Consider the following 18,051-nt stretch of genomic DNA (forward strand, 5'->3'; position numbering starts at 1 on the left):
AAGATAGTCTCTATGAGCACGCCAGGATTGTACAGGCAATGACAGGAAGATGTGGCAAGAGGAGGGGGTCCCATGGAGATGTGATTGCATTTTTCTCCATCTAAACTTCCCTATCTTGTGCAACTCCATAAAGAGCCAATAGAGAAGCTGTTTTCATGATGCATGCACTGAAAACAAAGGTCAGACAGTGGTCATATCTGCAGGGAGGGGGAAATAACTCCCCAATGACCTCCAAGTCCACTGACCCATTTCTAGAAGAATCTGAAAGTATAAACTACACATTCACTAAAGCAAAGAGAATATGAGAAGTGTAGACTGCACGATGCCTAATTAACCTAATGAGTTCAAGTATCCATCTGGAAGAGGGGCAAGGAATTCCAAAAGGACATGAGTCAAAGCCCTGGGTGGCAGTGCCCCTCTGGAACTGGACCCTTGGCTGTCAGGACCAACACTGGAATCAGGACTGGTGAAATATTTCTTTTTTGTCTTTCTCTATCCATCCCTGGTTCTCTCTAGCTCTCTTTTTCTCTCTTTCTCTCCTTTACTCTCCCATTCTCTATCCCTGTATCCCTACATATAAGGCAAGGCTTGTTGGGGCACATTTAAGGCTTGTCGGGGCATGTTACAAGATCTGCCACTAATTGGTGTATATTATAAGCTTGTGATTGGTTGGTATGTTATGAAGTTTACCACTTGTTGCAGAACTTGTAAATCCTATTGACAAAGTTTTATGCCAATATCTGTTGTGAACAAATAAAAGTAGAGTTTGGTGAATTGAAGAATCCCTGGTGTCGTTCCACCTTAATCCTGACATAGAAATTGGCAAATCTGAGTCATTGTCGTGAGTAATTAGGATGTGACAGCTTCCTTTCTAACATTTCCCCACAGGGTGAGATTATTGTGCATGGTGTTTTGAAGCAGGATCCAATCATCTCTATTTGACACGAGCTAGGATATCTCTTTCTGTTGTGTGTGTGTGAGCTAGGTTAGATAACCTCAGCTGAGGTTGTCTCTGTTTGTGTAAAAACTTCTTGGCAGGTCTACCATTCCTATTGATTGTTTCTCTAACTGAAGCCACTTCAACCCTTTCTGAGCACACCCACCCTTTTGGGCAGGTCTTACTCCCTCAGCACTGAACCCCTACCACGAAGTCACCTGGTCCTGTTCTCTGGATGCTGGGAATAGGGACTGAAGGTGGTACATGGGACTGGGGCATTTCTCTGCTGCTGCATGGAGAATGAGTCAAGAGTCATTAATGCAGGGGCAATGGGGAGCCAATGGTCCTATCAAGGCTGGGGACCACAGGGTGAGGAGAGCGCCAGGGAGACCAGCAGGCCATGGAAGGCTGGGTGCTCCCCAGACATTACTGCTGTGCTAGGTCTGGCCCTGACTGTCAAACCCTCACACAGGCCCTGCATGACACCAGCCCAGGAGATGCCCTGACATCCTCCCTCTGGTCACTGTGGACAAGTCCTCTCAGTCAAGGGGGTGGTCAGCAGCCCTGGGGACCAGGGCACTCCTGCTGTGAGACCTACAGGAGCACAGGCCTCAGCGTGACCACCGGCACCAGCACCCCAGAAAGAGCAGGGGGCTCCCATACTCTCCTGAGGCACATGCGTGACTGCTTCTCGGCTGGTTCTTCTGTCCTTCTCTGCTCCTGCAGGGATGTTGCTTTACTCCTGGCTCTGCAGGCTGCTGCTTTGTGTACACTGCAGCTGCTCTGGGTGTTTGTGTGCCTGTGATGGGGGTGAGGGCCTGACATTTCCTCTTCTGATCCTCTTATTTGTGTTTCCTCCTGCTTCTGCTGTCTTCAGTCTCATGCAACCTCCCACCTTGAGGATGAAAATGCACAGAAAATGAATCTGAATCCTAGCCAAATGTGCCAGACTGGTTGCAGTCAGGGTTTGTCCTTGACACATGGCTGTAAGAGGACATCTGTTGAAAATTTTACATGACCAGTAGAAAGACTGCCGCAGCACGGCTTAGGTCTCTGCCCAAGATGCCTACGTGAAGCAAATGGATTTATGACTGTGAAGAAAGTGATCAGGCCCAGGACTGACCTCATTGCTAACCTGTGATTGGGATTGTTTCATGCTGACAGGTTACAGAGGAGAGAAGTGACTGGCAGCTGAATGGGATACAGTGTGAGACACTTAGAAAAGAAGCGCTGCAAGGTTGTGGGTTGCAAGGAATGCTGTGCCAACAGCTACCTGCCTAGAGAGGCATTAGGAAAGGAAAAAAGAGCTCTAAAGCTCAATTAGCCTGAGGTGGTGACATTCATCAGAATATACAATAGAGGTGCTTCAGTAATGCTTTTCCAGAATGTTTAAAACAGAAATTATATGGAAAAAATGGACTGTATTTTTGGACTGTATCAGTCAAGTGAGAGAGTAACATGAAACAATCTTGCAGCTGTGTAGATGGCAATGTTCTTTCTTACACAAAAACAGTGACACACCATCTCAAAATTAAGAACACACTTTCTTGCCTGAGGATTTAGATAGAAAAGCTACACTCTCTATATACACTTTTGCCTTCTGAAGAGCTGAAAGGAAGCTCATGAAGCTGACACAGCAGAAGTATGTTACTGTTTTCTAGGCCAGTATTAAGAAAGAAAGGCAACATTAATGCTATCAGAAAGATATAGAGCAAAATAATTATGTATCATTATGGTTGTGATACTCATCCATGTGTAGATGATCGTTTTCTAGTAAAGCATTACTAGGCTAAAGCAACAATAGACGTGGGAAACCAGGACTCATCTGTTAGGTGTCCCTGAACTGCAAGGTAGACCATTCACCTCCTGAAATGCATGATTTCTCTATTACAGAAGTTACGTACCATCTTCACTTGAAAAAATAAAGTCCCTCTAATGTCATTTTCAAGGAGCCCTATCTGAATAGTTTGTCCTAGGTATGCTTTGTGAATGTAATTACTAGATGCTCTCAGGAGACTTAGGCTTCTTTCCACCTGGTTCCTGGATTTCAACATCAGAAAAAGCATCTCATTGCTCACATCAGTGCTGTTCAGAGGGGGGGCTACAGCGTTGGCTTCCGTGAGGAGCTTCTCCTATGTTTGAAAGAGCCAATGCCAGCTGGCTCTAAGACGGACCACTGGCCAAGGCCAAGACCATCAGTGATGGTGGCAGAGCCTCTGTGGTAACATAGTTAAGAAGGGGAAAAAATACCCCTGTGCAACTGTAACTGAAGAATGGAGTGAGAATATGTGAGAGAAACAGTCCTGCAGACACCAGGGTCAGTGAAGAAGGAGGGAGAGGAGGTGGCACCAGAACAGAAATTCCCCTGCAGCCTGTGGTGAAGACCATATGCCCCTGCAGCCCATGGATGTTAACGGTGGAGCAGAGATCCACCTGCAGCTCATAGAAGACCCCATGCCAGAGCACATGGATACCTGAAGGAGGCTTGTGGCCCTATGGGAAGTCTGTGCTGGAGCAGGCTCCTGGCAGGACCTGGGATGCCATGAGGAGCGCACGCTGGAGCAGTTCTCTGGCAGGACTCATGACCCTGTGGGGAACCCACACTGGAGCAGTCTGTTCCTGAAGGAATGCACCCTGTGGAAGGAACCCACACTGGAGCAGTTCATGAAGAGCTGCAGCCTGTGGGAAGAACTCATGTTGGAGAAGTTCATGGAGGACTGTCTCCCATGAGAGGGACCCCACGCTGGATCAGGGGAAGAGTGTGAGGAGTCCTCTCCCCGAGGAGGAAGGAGCAGCAGAAACAATGTGTGATGAACTGACTACAACTTCTATCCCCTGTCTCCCTGTGCTGCTTGGTGGGAGGAGGTGGAGTAAGTTGTGAGCAAAGTTAAATCTTGGAAGAAGGGACGGGTGGGGGGAAATTGTTTTAAGATTTTAAAAAAATTTTTTATTATCCTATTCTGATTGATTGGTAATAAATTAAGCTAATTTCCCCAAGTCGAGTCTGTTTTGCCTGTGACAGTAATTGGTGAGTGATTTCTGCCTGTCCTTAGTTCAACCCACAAACCTTTTGTTATATTTTCTCTTCCTTGTCCAGCTGAGGAGGAAGAGTGATAGAGCAGTTTTGGTGGACACCTGGTATTCAATCCAACCCACCACATGCATCTGTATGACATCATATGTTTTATCTGTCTAATATATAAAGCACACTCCTACTTTTTATTTAGCATTTTATAAAGGAGTTAACATAAAATTAATATAAAACAAGAAGTAGCTATCATTGTCTAGAATTACAATATACAGCAAGTAATTTGTACTCCTATAGTAATTGGATGTGAAACATAATGAGTCCTGAAGTTGTCTTAAGACTTTTTTTAAGGTGATATAACTAAGTGTGTGGTAAGTAAAAAATGTAGTAGCAGTAAAGCTACAAGTTTAGACAAATTTCTGAAATGCTGTCTCTGAACCCCTGCATCACCCCTTTATTAGATTAGAGACCCTGGAATGTTCCTGTGATCTTGAAGTTATGACAAGTACAAGTACATACCGTACAGTGGGTTATAGCAGGATGATAGATTGCTGCATTTATCTTGCATATTAAATTTGCTGATTATCTATGATCCAATATACTTCATCTTCTGACCATCTGTTAGAAAAAACTTGGAAGCTTCATTATTAGGTAATTGTTTCATAAGTATTCTGAGAAGTTTTCTAATGTAAATTTTCTCATTTGAATTATAATTTATTGAAGAAGTTTTAAATCTACTTGCTTTTTGCCTAATTGTTTTCAGCCAACATCTGTCATGTATGAAAAGCTAAAAAATATATATAAAGCCTTATATGCATCTAAGTTCTTCCCAGTATTCAGTGAACATAGCAAAAGTCCACTAACAGTTGGTATTCACACAGAAAAAGACACTAACCATATTGAATAATGTCTTCCAGCTGTTGATGAAGAGATTTAGCCTAGGGGGCTGTTTGCAAATGTATTTGGCTATTTTGCCATCTGGTATTTACTGACTTCGGGTGCAGCCCTGCTTCTAGTCATGTGATTCCTCCAAATCAAGTCTACAGGAACTAATTCCAGAATCATAGCTGGGAACAATTATGTTAGTCAAATAGTGAGAATTTGAGGGTCTTTAAAGAAACCTATAGGTATGAAATAATCAAATTTACCAGAAAGTTTCAAGTTCCTTTGAGCACTATCTTTACTGAGATTAAACATTATTTTTCTTCCCTGTGAGACATTTGGTCTTCTTGCTCCAAAGGAAAACTTATTATTGCTTAAAGCTTTCAGCCTTTGGCTAAACAGTTGTTCTGTAAATGGAAACATTCAGCAGTTATTTTAAAGTATTTTAGAAATTTCTTCTAATAAAATCTTCCTTTTTCAAAAGAGTCAGAAGTTAGGAAGAGAACTGCTGAAGAATGTGAAGAAAGGATGCATATTTAACCTAACTTGAGTACATATATGATGTTTTAGAAACCACCTTCAGTATTCCTCTAAAACAGGCAGTGCCTTCAGCTACTTCGAAAAAAAGTAAAATGTCAAAAAAAAAAGAAAAATTAAAAGGATAAGAATTATGTAAAAGTATGTGAAAAACTTCTTTTTTTCTAAGTATAATGGGTACCTGACTACTTAAACATTTTGATTTGCTGGAGATATTTCAGTTATACAGGATATAGGAAGAAACACATGGAAGAAACAGATGAATGCTGGAGTAAAATAAGAAAGGCTAATATATTCCTGTAAGCAATATGAGATGGATATAAGTAGTTGGCTTTGGAGTGCAAACTGTAGTTATAAATAAAATACGGCATAACGTGGAAGTTAAAAAAGAAGTGAATTCAAAGCAATACTTGTGGTTGATTTTCTGAAACCATCCAAGATAGTGAGCTGGCACACCCATATGTGTGTTGGAAGTGTTGGACAGATAGTTCATTAGAAAGGTGATAAAAAGTCAATGAATACCGGAAGGGAGGCTGGAAACTCGAAATTTTATAATATGGCAGGAATACCAGTTTTAGTTGTAGAATGGGGAAATAGGAGTATTTGTACAGAATTAGTGACAGGATTGTTTCTAAACATCATTTGGCTAATGCTAATGTTTTTGCTAGTCATACTGTTATGTTTAGAGACTTAAAACCAGAAATAATTAATTAATATAGTTCTCTGATTTTCTGTATAAAACAGATTAGGCTCTACCAAGGTATAACACTACTGTGAAAACAAAAAAATGACTGGGAGAAATATTCTGAGTTCACATGACAATTTGGAGCTAGGAACTATGCTATCTTTTGGGTGCATGCACAGTTTAAGGCATTGTACCCTTTATTTTCACCCTGAATACATCAAGGTTTGTAAAACAGGTTTAGTTCTTGTGTGCTACGACTTGCTAAATTTAGAGACATAAGCTGTCAAAAAACTTTTCTCCACTAGAGGTGCGTAGGGACTGTCAAAAAGACATAGATCTTGGTCATTTCTCTGTATTAAACTGAGGCTGAATCTCTTAAAAAGTTTACATAAAGGTATTTTCCACATAACTATGTTTCTTCTAAAGTTGCTCTTAATTATGAAGCCTGGACATTAAGTCCACACCATAATTCAGTGTTCCAACAATGTTATCCATATTTTCTTGAGGAGAAAATCCTGCCACCATCCTGCAGCTAGTATTTCCCTACTTCTAGGGAATTAGCTATCTGAACAAGAGCAAGCAGCTTAGAAGATAACAGATGCAATAAAATGTGCCAAGTAGATTTTCTCAAGATGTACCAGTTTAATATTTGCTGGTTTGTTTTTCAGCCTTTTTGGTAAAGCTTTCCCCAATACAAAATCAAATGTTTAACCTTTCTACAGCAGTACTTCTGGATGTCTTCACTGCTCTGGAAACATAAGTATGTAGCTTTTATTAGATCTAAAATAATGTTGAGTCAATTTCTAAAATAAAGTTTAATGTCCTTGAAGAATCAGTTCTAAGCTAGTAAATTTCCTACAGATGAAATAATAATTTTCATTCAGGTGTCTAGCAGTCTTGCAGGTTCCTATTGAGGGACTTTTATGCCAATAGAAATGTTATAATTAGAATTAAATTAGAATTAGGACTGTATCATCAGTTTGAAAAAAACAAGACTATTAGATTTCACGAGAAAACTTTCTTCATATGTCATTAATATAACTTCAAGGCAAGGTTCATACTGACAATGGTCTTTCTAATTGCAGAGCTTTTATACATGCCCAATTAAAACCTCATTTCTACCACACTGACACATCTATTATTAATAAGTCATGAAGGAAATAAGGCCAGTATGGGTGTGATAGTGCTCATACAAATCCTGTCCTGGTAGAAACTGAGAAGATACACTAATAGATAAAGTATTGGTTTTAGGATTATATACACAGTTCAAATTCAACTGACAATTTGGCAAAAATTTCTTGGTCTCCAGGTCTCTTTAATAATCAATTTCATGGTATTTGTCCTTTTAACTTGGAAGTCTCATAAGTTCCCAATAATGTTCTAAGGAAAAAGTAAAAGTATGTGCTAAGGCTTTGTTTTTACTTCAGACCAGCTTGAGGATTATAGCTTTTCAGCCGCCAAAACATCTCTTTTTATCATGACAAAAAAGATGGAAGGGCAAAGTATTGTATTGTTGTTTAAAAATTATAGACTGAACGTCAGACAGATTAAAAGACAAATTCTGTGAAGCCCATAAGCATGTGCTTAATAAAAATATTTTGAACGAAGCCCAGTGGCTTTCTGACCCATGTCATGATGAGCATGAGAACAGAACCCAGGCTTGTTCCCATCAGGCATCTTTTCTACAGAAACACTTTTCTTATGCGCATGGACCAATGACTACAGTCACCTAAAAATTACTTAAGTCACTGAATCTCTATTAAGCCAGTTTTGAAGTCTCTTGTGTTTAGTAGTCTAAGTAAATATATAGAACAGACTAAATCGGGACACTAAATAGCACCTGTTTGTTCCATCATGCACCACTCACTCCCAGCTTTCTCACTTGTGAGTAGTTTAGTCATCTCAAGAGTAGTCTGAAAAAAACTTCTTCATGCAAACATACATATTCTGTCTCTCATTTTAAAATAACTCCACCTTTTCATCGGTGGATTTAAAAATAACCAGCATTTATATTTGGGAGTCACACTGAAAACCAATGCAGCAGCTTCCCCTGCTGGCTATTGAGAAGATTGACTGACAGACATTTCTCACCTTGCCTGGTATCAGCCCTGCCATTGCTACACAAATGCACAGAATTAAGTCAGAAACCTACATGAAGCTAGTCACATGTCAACATTTTTCACAGGGTAACAGTTCACCAGTGAATATTGAGAAGCTTAGTACCTGTCAGAAGTAAGTAAAAAGTACGCCGGTTGAAATGCTATTTAGATCTGCTCTGAGGAATACCGTACAGTTGCAGCCATTTTAATATATCAGTTACTTGCACGAACATTTTAGTCTGCCAGCACATGCCAGTGTATTTTAGCTATGTGACTACTTTTAACAGACGTACTTTCTTCTTTTAGGGTCATAGACATTGTGTTAAAGCAAATTAAAATGTCTGTATGCATTTTTATGCTTTATTTCACAAATAAAATAATTCTAATTCCTTTTCAGGGTCATATTTTAATACTAGATTATCTACTTCATGACAAAATTAAAGGGAATCATACAACACTCTCTATTGTATAACTTTGAAAGTATTGTTGTACTTGTAAATAGATAAGCTTTGACATTGATGTCTGCAGGACAATACCCTCTCAACTATTCTGTCTTCTGTAATAATGCATACAGCAAATCACCTGTAAGGCAAAAGATAATGGACCCAATAGTGCAAATTGTGATGGTCAAGACTTTCTCATTTAACTTAATGGAAAACCGCAGGACCTTAGCAGCCCACAGGAATGGCACTGTATAATATCTCACACAAGGTCAAGCCAACATTTTAGATAGACTGGGGATTCAGCTGCTGTGAAATATTTGAAGCTTTGCATAATCCTATAATCAGCTGTTTATTCCTAGTCACTCGGCTAGTAGCTGATCATGATTATTCTACAGGGTCATGCAGTGTCCACTTTAATCAGGTGATTACCGAAAAGCTTTTACTATTAAATTTTATGTTTATTAATATATCTTTATGATCCTGTTCACTTAAAGCTGCAGAAAATGTGGAGGGAAATGACAGAGCCAGTTATCTGTGTTTCCTGCTGATAAAGTAAAAGTAAAGAGAAAACTGCATTTTTCTATGTTTTTAAATATATCATTTTTACTTTACAGTGCTGAACTCCTCTGATGCCTTATTGCTGGTAATACTATTTCAAAGCCAGTTTGAAAGTAGGAAGGTCCTTGTATTCCCCTCCATCAGCCAAAAGCAATGAAGCATTACAATCCTCTGCCCATTCTATTAACAGACTTTCAACTGAAGCAGAAGAAATTCAAGGACTTTTCTTTCCTGTCACATTTTATATTATCTCTAAGCAACATAGCACAAATCAAGGTACAAAGCTTGTATGTCTTTTCCAATGAACTAAGGTATTTGATTAAGAAGCTGAAAATTAATTACACATATTTCCTAATTCATTTGGTAATGTCTAAGAGTAACATGGTCTCAAGCATTGCAACACTTCCACAGTGAGCCAAGTATCCCATTCAGCAGTTGGTGCCAGAAAAAATACTGCAACAGTTAAATTCTGCAAAGCTGATGTGGTCATGTTCACACCTAAGTGTGAATTTTCTTCACTTCTTCCTAAGTGAAGATTTTCTTCTACAAGAACGAGTCAAATGTTAAGATATGGATCTGATCTCAGTATATTGCCTGAGAAAACAGAAATAATTGCGGCTTGCCAACAGAAAGTCTAGTGGAATTAATTTCCCAGGTTTTTCAAAATCTTTCTTAGAAATTGTGAAGTCTGTATTTCCTGTCAATATATTATATACATTTCTTCATGCTCGTGACACTGGTTATGTCTTTTATATTAAAGTATTTCCTGTGATATGCTAAAGCTCCCTCTAGGACCTCACTGTAATCTTGTATACAACCAAAAATAGCCCTGACACATTCTGGTCTGTTTTGGGTTTTGCCACATCTCTCTTTTCCAAGACTGAAGTCAGTATCTGCATTTTCTCCCAGAAATTGAGCAAATAAGTATGGTTTTATGTGGCAGATATGTTTTGGAGTTTGTTCCATTTCTCCTTCTAGTTAGACATGTCTTAATTACAGATAGATTTTGGAGCAACACTTTGGACTCCAGAGATTCTTACTGGTTTTCAATCTCTCAGAGGTTTGAAAAGCTCTGTAATTTTCTTATTGATGTTATAGATAAAATAACAGATGAATGCCCAGTTTTGAAACTGGAGTAAGTAAATGCATTTTTATTTAAGCCAGGGTGATCCACATTTCTGTGAAAATGCTGATTTTATCAATCCAAACGAAATTTTGTGGGAATAAATACATTTGCTAGAGGAAATAATTTGGAGAATGTATCAAGAGAGCAGTTCATAAACATGTTTAAATCTCAGTTAATATTTCGGTATCTTTGTAAATATTTCTTCTTAACAACAAGCCATTTTAATTACACAACAAAGCAGTCCTCCCACAGTGATATTAGTAATTATATTAGATATAATAGTAATATATGACAAGCTGACATTTAATTGAATTCAGATCAAGACTTTCTTGATGGTATCCTTTTATTTGTTTTCCTTAAGCATCTAGGTGAAGTTCTGCAAAGTGTCTAAAAAGTGTCTGAATTAAATCCTAGTCACAGCAACATCAATACAGTGATGCCATAGATGGGTTTGTACATTGTTTTTTTTTCATTTTGCAAAATGATCCCTCTGCTTTGTATCAGAAAACTAAGAACAAAGTATGTTAATATATATTTTCTTGTCTTAAACAGCAACTACACATACTGTAACTTGGATCTCTATTTTCAGTTAAGAAAGTTTACCTCTGTCAGTAAATTAAAGATATTACACAGTACACTACCAGTTCACTTGCAGTTAAGGACCCTTGTCAGCTAGAGACAGTCTTTAAAAAAGATCTGGCCTTAGATACACAATTCTCTCTTGACAATGCTTTAGAAATTGACAGTGATACTATATGGATATAACTGAAGATGAAATTTAACCCCAAAGAGATAAAATAAGTTTATTGGAGTTAACTCTCATTAAAATCAATTAATATTCTGTGGCTAAATCCTCAGGTCAGGTTTGAAGAGTTCAATCACAATGCAAGTACCTGATGGGAAAGTAGCAATCTTACCCTCTGTTAAATCAGAGAGAAGTCATGGTCTCTGTACATTGTTAATATTTGGACAAATAGGCCTACTGAAACCTACCTCTTCACATACCAAACATTTCCTCTTTCTTCTCTACATTCCCATTACAACTTACTTTCAGAAGCATAGCTGGCAAGACTCCAGCTCCTGTCTCAATTGTTAGAGATATAATAGCAAGATAGTAGTGAATGTAAAATCTCTGGAATAGTTGTGACAGAACAAATGAGATGTGCAAAGTAAAGCTGGGCAAGATTGTCAATGTCTTCTAATGTCTGAGTCACAGATGAGGGTATAAAAATTAATAAGGAAAGGAAATTAAAAATAAATTTAAAAAAGATCCAAGAAAAAATTACAGCTAAGCAAGTAGAAAAGGTTGGGAGAAATCTAAAGACCCATTTCAGTGAACTCTACTGAAACTGACACTTTCTTACTTATTACACGAGGCAATTGGTCTTATTGAGAGAGGAAAACAAATAATAAATAGAGGCAGAAAACTCCAGAGCTGCACCCAGAGCAGAAAACAGCCACCTCTGGAAGGGGAAAAATAAGACAAAAAATGTCTTTGAGTACCACAAACCTGGACTAACTATCACCTGAACCTGGTGAATGCTGGGACAGTTCTAGGGACAAATGGGGATAATGGGCAAATGTTATCAGACATCAGATTAAATGTCAGAATTAAGGAACAGTTGAGGTTGGAAGGGACCTCTGGAGGTCATCTTGTCTAAACTCCTGTTCAAGCCCGGCCACCTACAGGACTATGTCCAGAAGCAGATGACAATAAATAACATACTAAAGAGCAAAGAGAAAGGAAAGTTGAAGTAAAGATTGAATTTCTTTATGCATGATTTTAAGATGCAATCTCAGTATATTAATTTACCAGACTGCATTTATTTCTTAACAGGCTATTCTCTGAAATGCCTCTCTCATTTTACTAAATTTGGACCTCATCAGATAAAAACAATTTTCTTTACAAGACTTTGAGTTGCACATACATTTACAATTCCACTAAATTTTAAGGGGCTCAGCATTTAGAACTCTCCACCCCTTAGAACTAAGCCAAGTTATCCACGTCTCAGACAAGTTCTCTCTCCTGTCTCACCCCGCTCTCACCCTACTTTTTCTTTAAGTAGCAATTCCTTTATGTCTCTATCCTTGAAATTAGAAATGAGTATACAAAGACAAGTACTATGTTAAATATAAAATCTTTCCTCTACCAGCTGCGGAAGGACAGACATTTTCCTACTCATTATTTCATGCCTATAAAAGAGCTCAAAGATAATACTGTCTTTTGGGGATTGATTTAAAAAAAAAAAAAAAAAAAAAAAAAAAGTTTAATTCTTAGCTTAATGACTATCCCTAAATGAAGAACTACATTAGAAGTTAACAATTATAAAGGTTAGTCTAACATCAGAGATATATTTATTTTCTAAACCTGACAGAGGAAAAAAATTTATTATTTTTTTTTTTAATTCTGTTTCTCTCACTCTTTTTCTCCCATTAGTAGGCATAAACAATTCTGCTCAAAGTTTTTCTCACTTAGATGAGATGTCAGGTTCTGTATCTCTATCTTTTTTATTTTACCCCTGGAAAAGCTTACTTATATCACACTCATAGGCACAATGCTTTGTGTACAGAAGTCACATTACTTGGGCAGAACTAGATACTCTCTTTCTTACTTTTGTTGTGAAACAGCTGTACTTTGTGAACAAGAACATGACATAGAACATAGATCCTCCTTTCTGACTTTTATTTAATCTTGTGCAAGTAAGTATAAGGAATAATTATCGAGCCTTTCAGTAAGAATTTAGTACTCAAAGTACACACCAGGCCAACCTGAGTCTGATTCAATATTTTCACACAGAATTTTCAGAAAAAGGCAAACACTAACTATATGAACAGTAAAAATACTCTGACCGTTTGCATTCTGCAGGTATTGTGCTTTTGATAATTGTCATTTAGCCTGAGTACTGAACATTTGGGAACAATTATGTACCAACTTGTATCTGCCTAATCATATTGACCAAATGACTGCATATTTCAGTGTTATTAAATTCAATGAAATGTACAAAGAATTTAGATTTCATAATTTTTCAAATAAATATTGGTGTGAAATTCAATGTGCCGGTAACACTTGGAGAGGTTTTGCTTATCTAGCCTATGAAAAGGTAATTCTGCAAAACCTACAGCCAACATGGTTGTAAAGCATGTCATGGGAAACAGTGCAAAATGCTTTATTCATTAGATCCTATTAGAACCCGTGACTTATTAAAGCATTGATTTCTCAAAATAATTTACAGTAGCTGTTACTGATGAATAATCCTTCCCTCCCATTAAAAGCACTAAGAATTGAGAAATGTAAATAAAAGCTTCTACTCTCCCTGAGAGGAGTATTTAACACCCTTCAAAGCTTCCTGAAATAGTGTAAAAAGATAAAGTACTCTGCACTAATACAGCAAACCAATTTAAGGAATTTGATACCATGAAACATTTTTCAATTACATCAGCCATGATAGTTAAAGCTGTATACCAAATTCAGCAGAACTGTAGTTATGCTTGTCCAATATTAGAATATGGTACAGGTTGGCCTGATGATCACATTTTCAACAGCTCCACTGAGGATCAATGAAAGTTACACAGCCTGGGCATAACCGTCGAATGGCAATGGGTAGCACAAAGCATAAAGCTATCACTGGTTTTCTTTTACGTGAACCGGAGAAACATGGAAGATCTATCACTTAGAGCTGCATTTGGCACTGGTAGAAAATTGGAAAAAATATTTCTAATAATTCATTTAAAACACCCTGTGTGGCATTTGTGCTGGCTTTTTACAACCTGTCTCCAGATCTACACAAATCCAAAGGCAGCTCATCAACAAAACTTGTTCTCTTCCTTTCACTCTTATCCAGTTACAAAGCAAACATTTTCCTGAAACTCCTTCCTGTCCATTATATAAGGTGTCTTTTTTTTTGCTGTGGGTTTTGGTTTTTTTTGTTTTTTTTTTTTTTTTTTAACTTCTTAATTCTTCATAAAATCATAGAATCATAGGATGATTTGGGTTGGAAGGGACCTTAAAGAACGTGTTGTTCCAACCCCCCCTGCCATGGGCAGGGACACCTTCCACTAGACCAGGTTGCTCAAAGCCCCGTCTAACATGGGCTTGAACACTTGCAAGGAAGAGGCATCCACAACTTATCTGAGCAACCAGTTCCAGTGTCTCACCACCCTCACAGTAAAGAATTTCTTCTTTATATCTAATCTAAATCTACCCTCTTTCAGTTTAAAAACTTTACACCTCATCCTATCACTACACTCCCTGATAAAGAGTCCCTCCCCATCTTTCCTTTAGGACCCATTTAAGTAATGGAAGGCTGCTGTAAGGTCTCCTAAGAGTCTTATCTTCTCCAGGCTGAACAACCCCAGCTCTCTCAGCCTGTCCTCATAGGGGAGGTGCTCCAGCCCCCTGATCATCTTTGTGTCCCTCCTCCTGACCTGCACGAGCAGGTTCATGTCCTTTTTATGTTGGGGGCCCCAGAGCTGGATGCAGTAGTCCAAGTGGGGTCTCACAAGAGCAAAGCAGAGACAAACAATCCCCTCCCTCAACTTGCTGGCCACACTTCTCTTGATGCAGCTCAGGATTCAGTCAGCTTTCTGGGCTGCAAGGGCACATTGCTGGTTCATGCTTAGCTTCTCCTCAACCAAAATCTCCCTTCTCCACAGGGTTGCATCCAATCCACTCATTGCCCAGCCTGTATTTGTGCCTGGGATTGCCTGGACCCATGTGCAGGACCTTGCACTTGGCCTTGTTGAACTTCATGATGCTTGCACGGGCCCACCTCTGTCCTGATCCAATATCAGGCAGAGTTCTTAAACAATCCCAAGAGTGAGATTAAGACTCAAACAAGGTCAGATGCCTCACAAACCTTGTAAGCTTTATTTCATTAAATAACTGGATAAGACAGAAGGAAGAAGAAAGGAAAAGTCAGAATACCTAAACAAGCAAACAAAAGAGATGCAGTAATATTAGTTACCACCACCACAAGTCTAGCAGCATCCCATTGATCTGGTCCTGGTGCAGGCAATGGGGGGGGGGGGGGGTGGTGGTCCTGCAGGCAATGGGGAATGCCGCCACCATGAGTTCAGCGGCATTCCATTGATCCGATCCTGGTGCGGGTCATGGGGGCAACCCTGCAGGCGATGGAGAATCTTCTGTAGGCAATGGGGGGAATCCCGCCAGAGAGGAGCGCGCAACCCCTTTTATCCAGTGCCCACCATCAGTTTGCATGTTGCTACAGAGTTTATTTGCATATTCGCCACCCACGCCCCCCCACATGCCCATGCCCAGGCATCCACAGTGGTCGTACTGAGGGGGACAGGGTCAGCCATCGACACCCTCAGCCTCGTCACATCCCCCTTTTCCTCCAGCCCTGCACGCACGTGTAGCTTGATGGATGTTGTTCTAGCTCCAGGCAAATTTTGTCCTCACGGCAACAGGACGTTGAGGCCTGGCCTAGGAAATGGCGCGGTGCTGAAACAGACAGCTGACATAGGCTTGACAGTCTTATGCTATCCTGTGGCTTGGGGAATGGGAGTAATGGCATAACAGTGATGCCGAAACAAAATGGCTGACACAGTCCCTTAGAACCTCTCAAGCCTGTTAAGATCCCTCTGGATGGCATCCCTTCCCTCCAGTGTGCTGACCGCACTACACAGCTTGGTGTCATTGGCAAACTTGCTGAGGGTGCACTCAATCCTACTGTCCGTATCCCCAACAAAGATCTTAAACAGCACTGGTCTCAATACCGACCCCTGAGGAACGCCACTCATCTCTGCTTTCTACTTGGACATCGAGCCATTGACTGCAACTCTTTGAGTGCAAACATCCCGCCAATTCCTTATCCACCGAGTGGTCCATCTATCAAATCCACATCTCTCCAATTTAGAGACAAGGATGTCATGTGAGCCTGTGTCAAATGCTTTGCACAAATCCAGGTAGAAGAGGCCAGTTCCTCTTTCCTTATCCACCAACACTGTAATCCCCTTGTAGAAGGTCACCAAATTAGTGAGGCATGACTTGCCCTTAGTGAATCACCCCCTTATTTTCCATGTGCCCTAGCATAATTTCCAAGAGGATCCACTCAATGATCTTGCCAGGCACAGAAATGAGACTGACTGACCTGTATGTCCCTGGGTCTTGCTTTTTCCCCTTTTAAAAATGGGGGGAGCATTTCCCCTTTTCCAGTCAGTGTGAACTTCACTGGACTGCCATGACTTCTCAAATATGATGGACAGTGGCTTAGCCACTTCCTCTGACAGTTCCCTCAGGACCTACAGATGGACCCCATTAGGTCCCATGGAATTATTCACCTTCAGGTTCCTTAGACCCTCTTGAACATGGCCTTCTCCTACAGTGGGCATTTTATCATTCTCCCAGTCCCTGCCTTTGCCTTCTGTGACTTGGGTGATGTGGCTGGAGCACTTGATGGTGAAGACTGAGACAAAAATGTTGCTGAGTACCTCAGCATTCTCCATATGCTGGGTAACCAGCTCTCCCATTTCCTTCTGGAGAGAGCCCACATTTTCCCTAGTCATTTTATAACCAACATAACTACAAAATCTTTTTTCATTGCCCTTGATGTACCTGTCCAGATATATTCTATCAGGGCTTTGTCCTTCCTAACCTGATTGCTGGCTGATCAGTTTCTCTGTATTCCTCCCAGGCTACCCGTTCTTGCTTCCACCCTCTTTAGGCTTCTTTTTTATGACTGAGCTTGTCCAATAGCTCCTTGTTCACCCTTGCAAGCCTCCTGCCATTCTTACCTGACTTCCTCTTTGTCACGATGCATCACTTGAGCTTGGAGGGGGTGATCCTTCAATACAAACCAGTTTTCTTGGACCCTTTTTCCCTCCAGGGTTTTGCCCCATGTTACTCTGCCAAGCAGATTCCTGAAGAGGCCAAAGTTTGGTTCCCTGAAGTCCAGGGTACTGAGCTTGCTGTGCACCCTCCTCCCTTCCCTAAAGATCTTGAACTCCACCATCTCATGGTCACTGCAGCCAAGGCTGCCCTTGAGCTTCACACTCCCCACCAGGTCCCCTTCTTGGTGAGAACAAGGTCCAGCATAGCACTTCTCCTCTATCACTTGGAGAAGAAAGTTATCTGCCCTGCTGTTTTGTCCCTCCTACAGATATCAGGGTGGTTGAAGTCCCCCATGAGGACTAGGGCTTGTGAACATGATGCTGCTCCTATCTTTAGGGGCCTCCTGTCTATAGAGGGTCTCATCCACTCAGTCTTCCTGATTGGGTGGCCTTTAGCAGACCCCAAACATAATGTCACCAGTCCCTGACCTCCCTTTAATTCTGGCCCATAAGCTCTGGTTGGTTCCTCATCCATTCCCAGGCCGATCTCCATGTGTTCTCTAACTGGTCATTAACATTACATTGATGTTAAAAAACAAAGGACCATGATTGTTGGCCCTTATTCTCTAGGATCTGTATTATAATAACTATAATAATTATATTGCACCCTCAGTCAGTTTGCAGATGACAGAGAGACCTGGACAGGCTGGAGCCATGGGCTGAGGCCAACTGGAGGAGTTTCCATAAGGCCAAATGCCGGGGGCTGCCCTTGGGCCACAACAACCCCCAGCAGCGCTACAGGCTTGGGGAGGAGTGGCTGGAGAGCTGCCAGTCAGAGAGGGACCTGGGGGTGTTGATTGACAGCCGGCTGAACAGGAGCCAGCAGTGTGCCCAGGGGGCCAAGAAGGCCAATGGCATCCTGGCTTGTGTCAGCAATAGCGTGGCCAGCAGGGACAGGGAAGAGATC

This window comes from Athene noctua, chromosome 2 (assembly GCF_965140245.1).
Source record: "Athene noctua chromosome 2, bAthNoc1.hap1.1, whole genome shotgun sequence".
NCBI classification, from domain to species: Eukaryota; Metazoa; Chordata; class Aves; order Strigiformes; family Strigidae; genus Athene; species Athene noctua.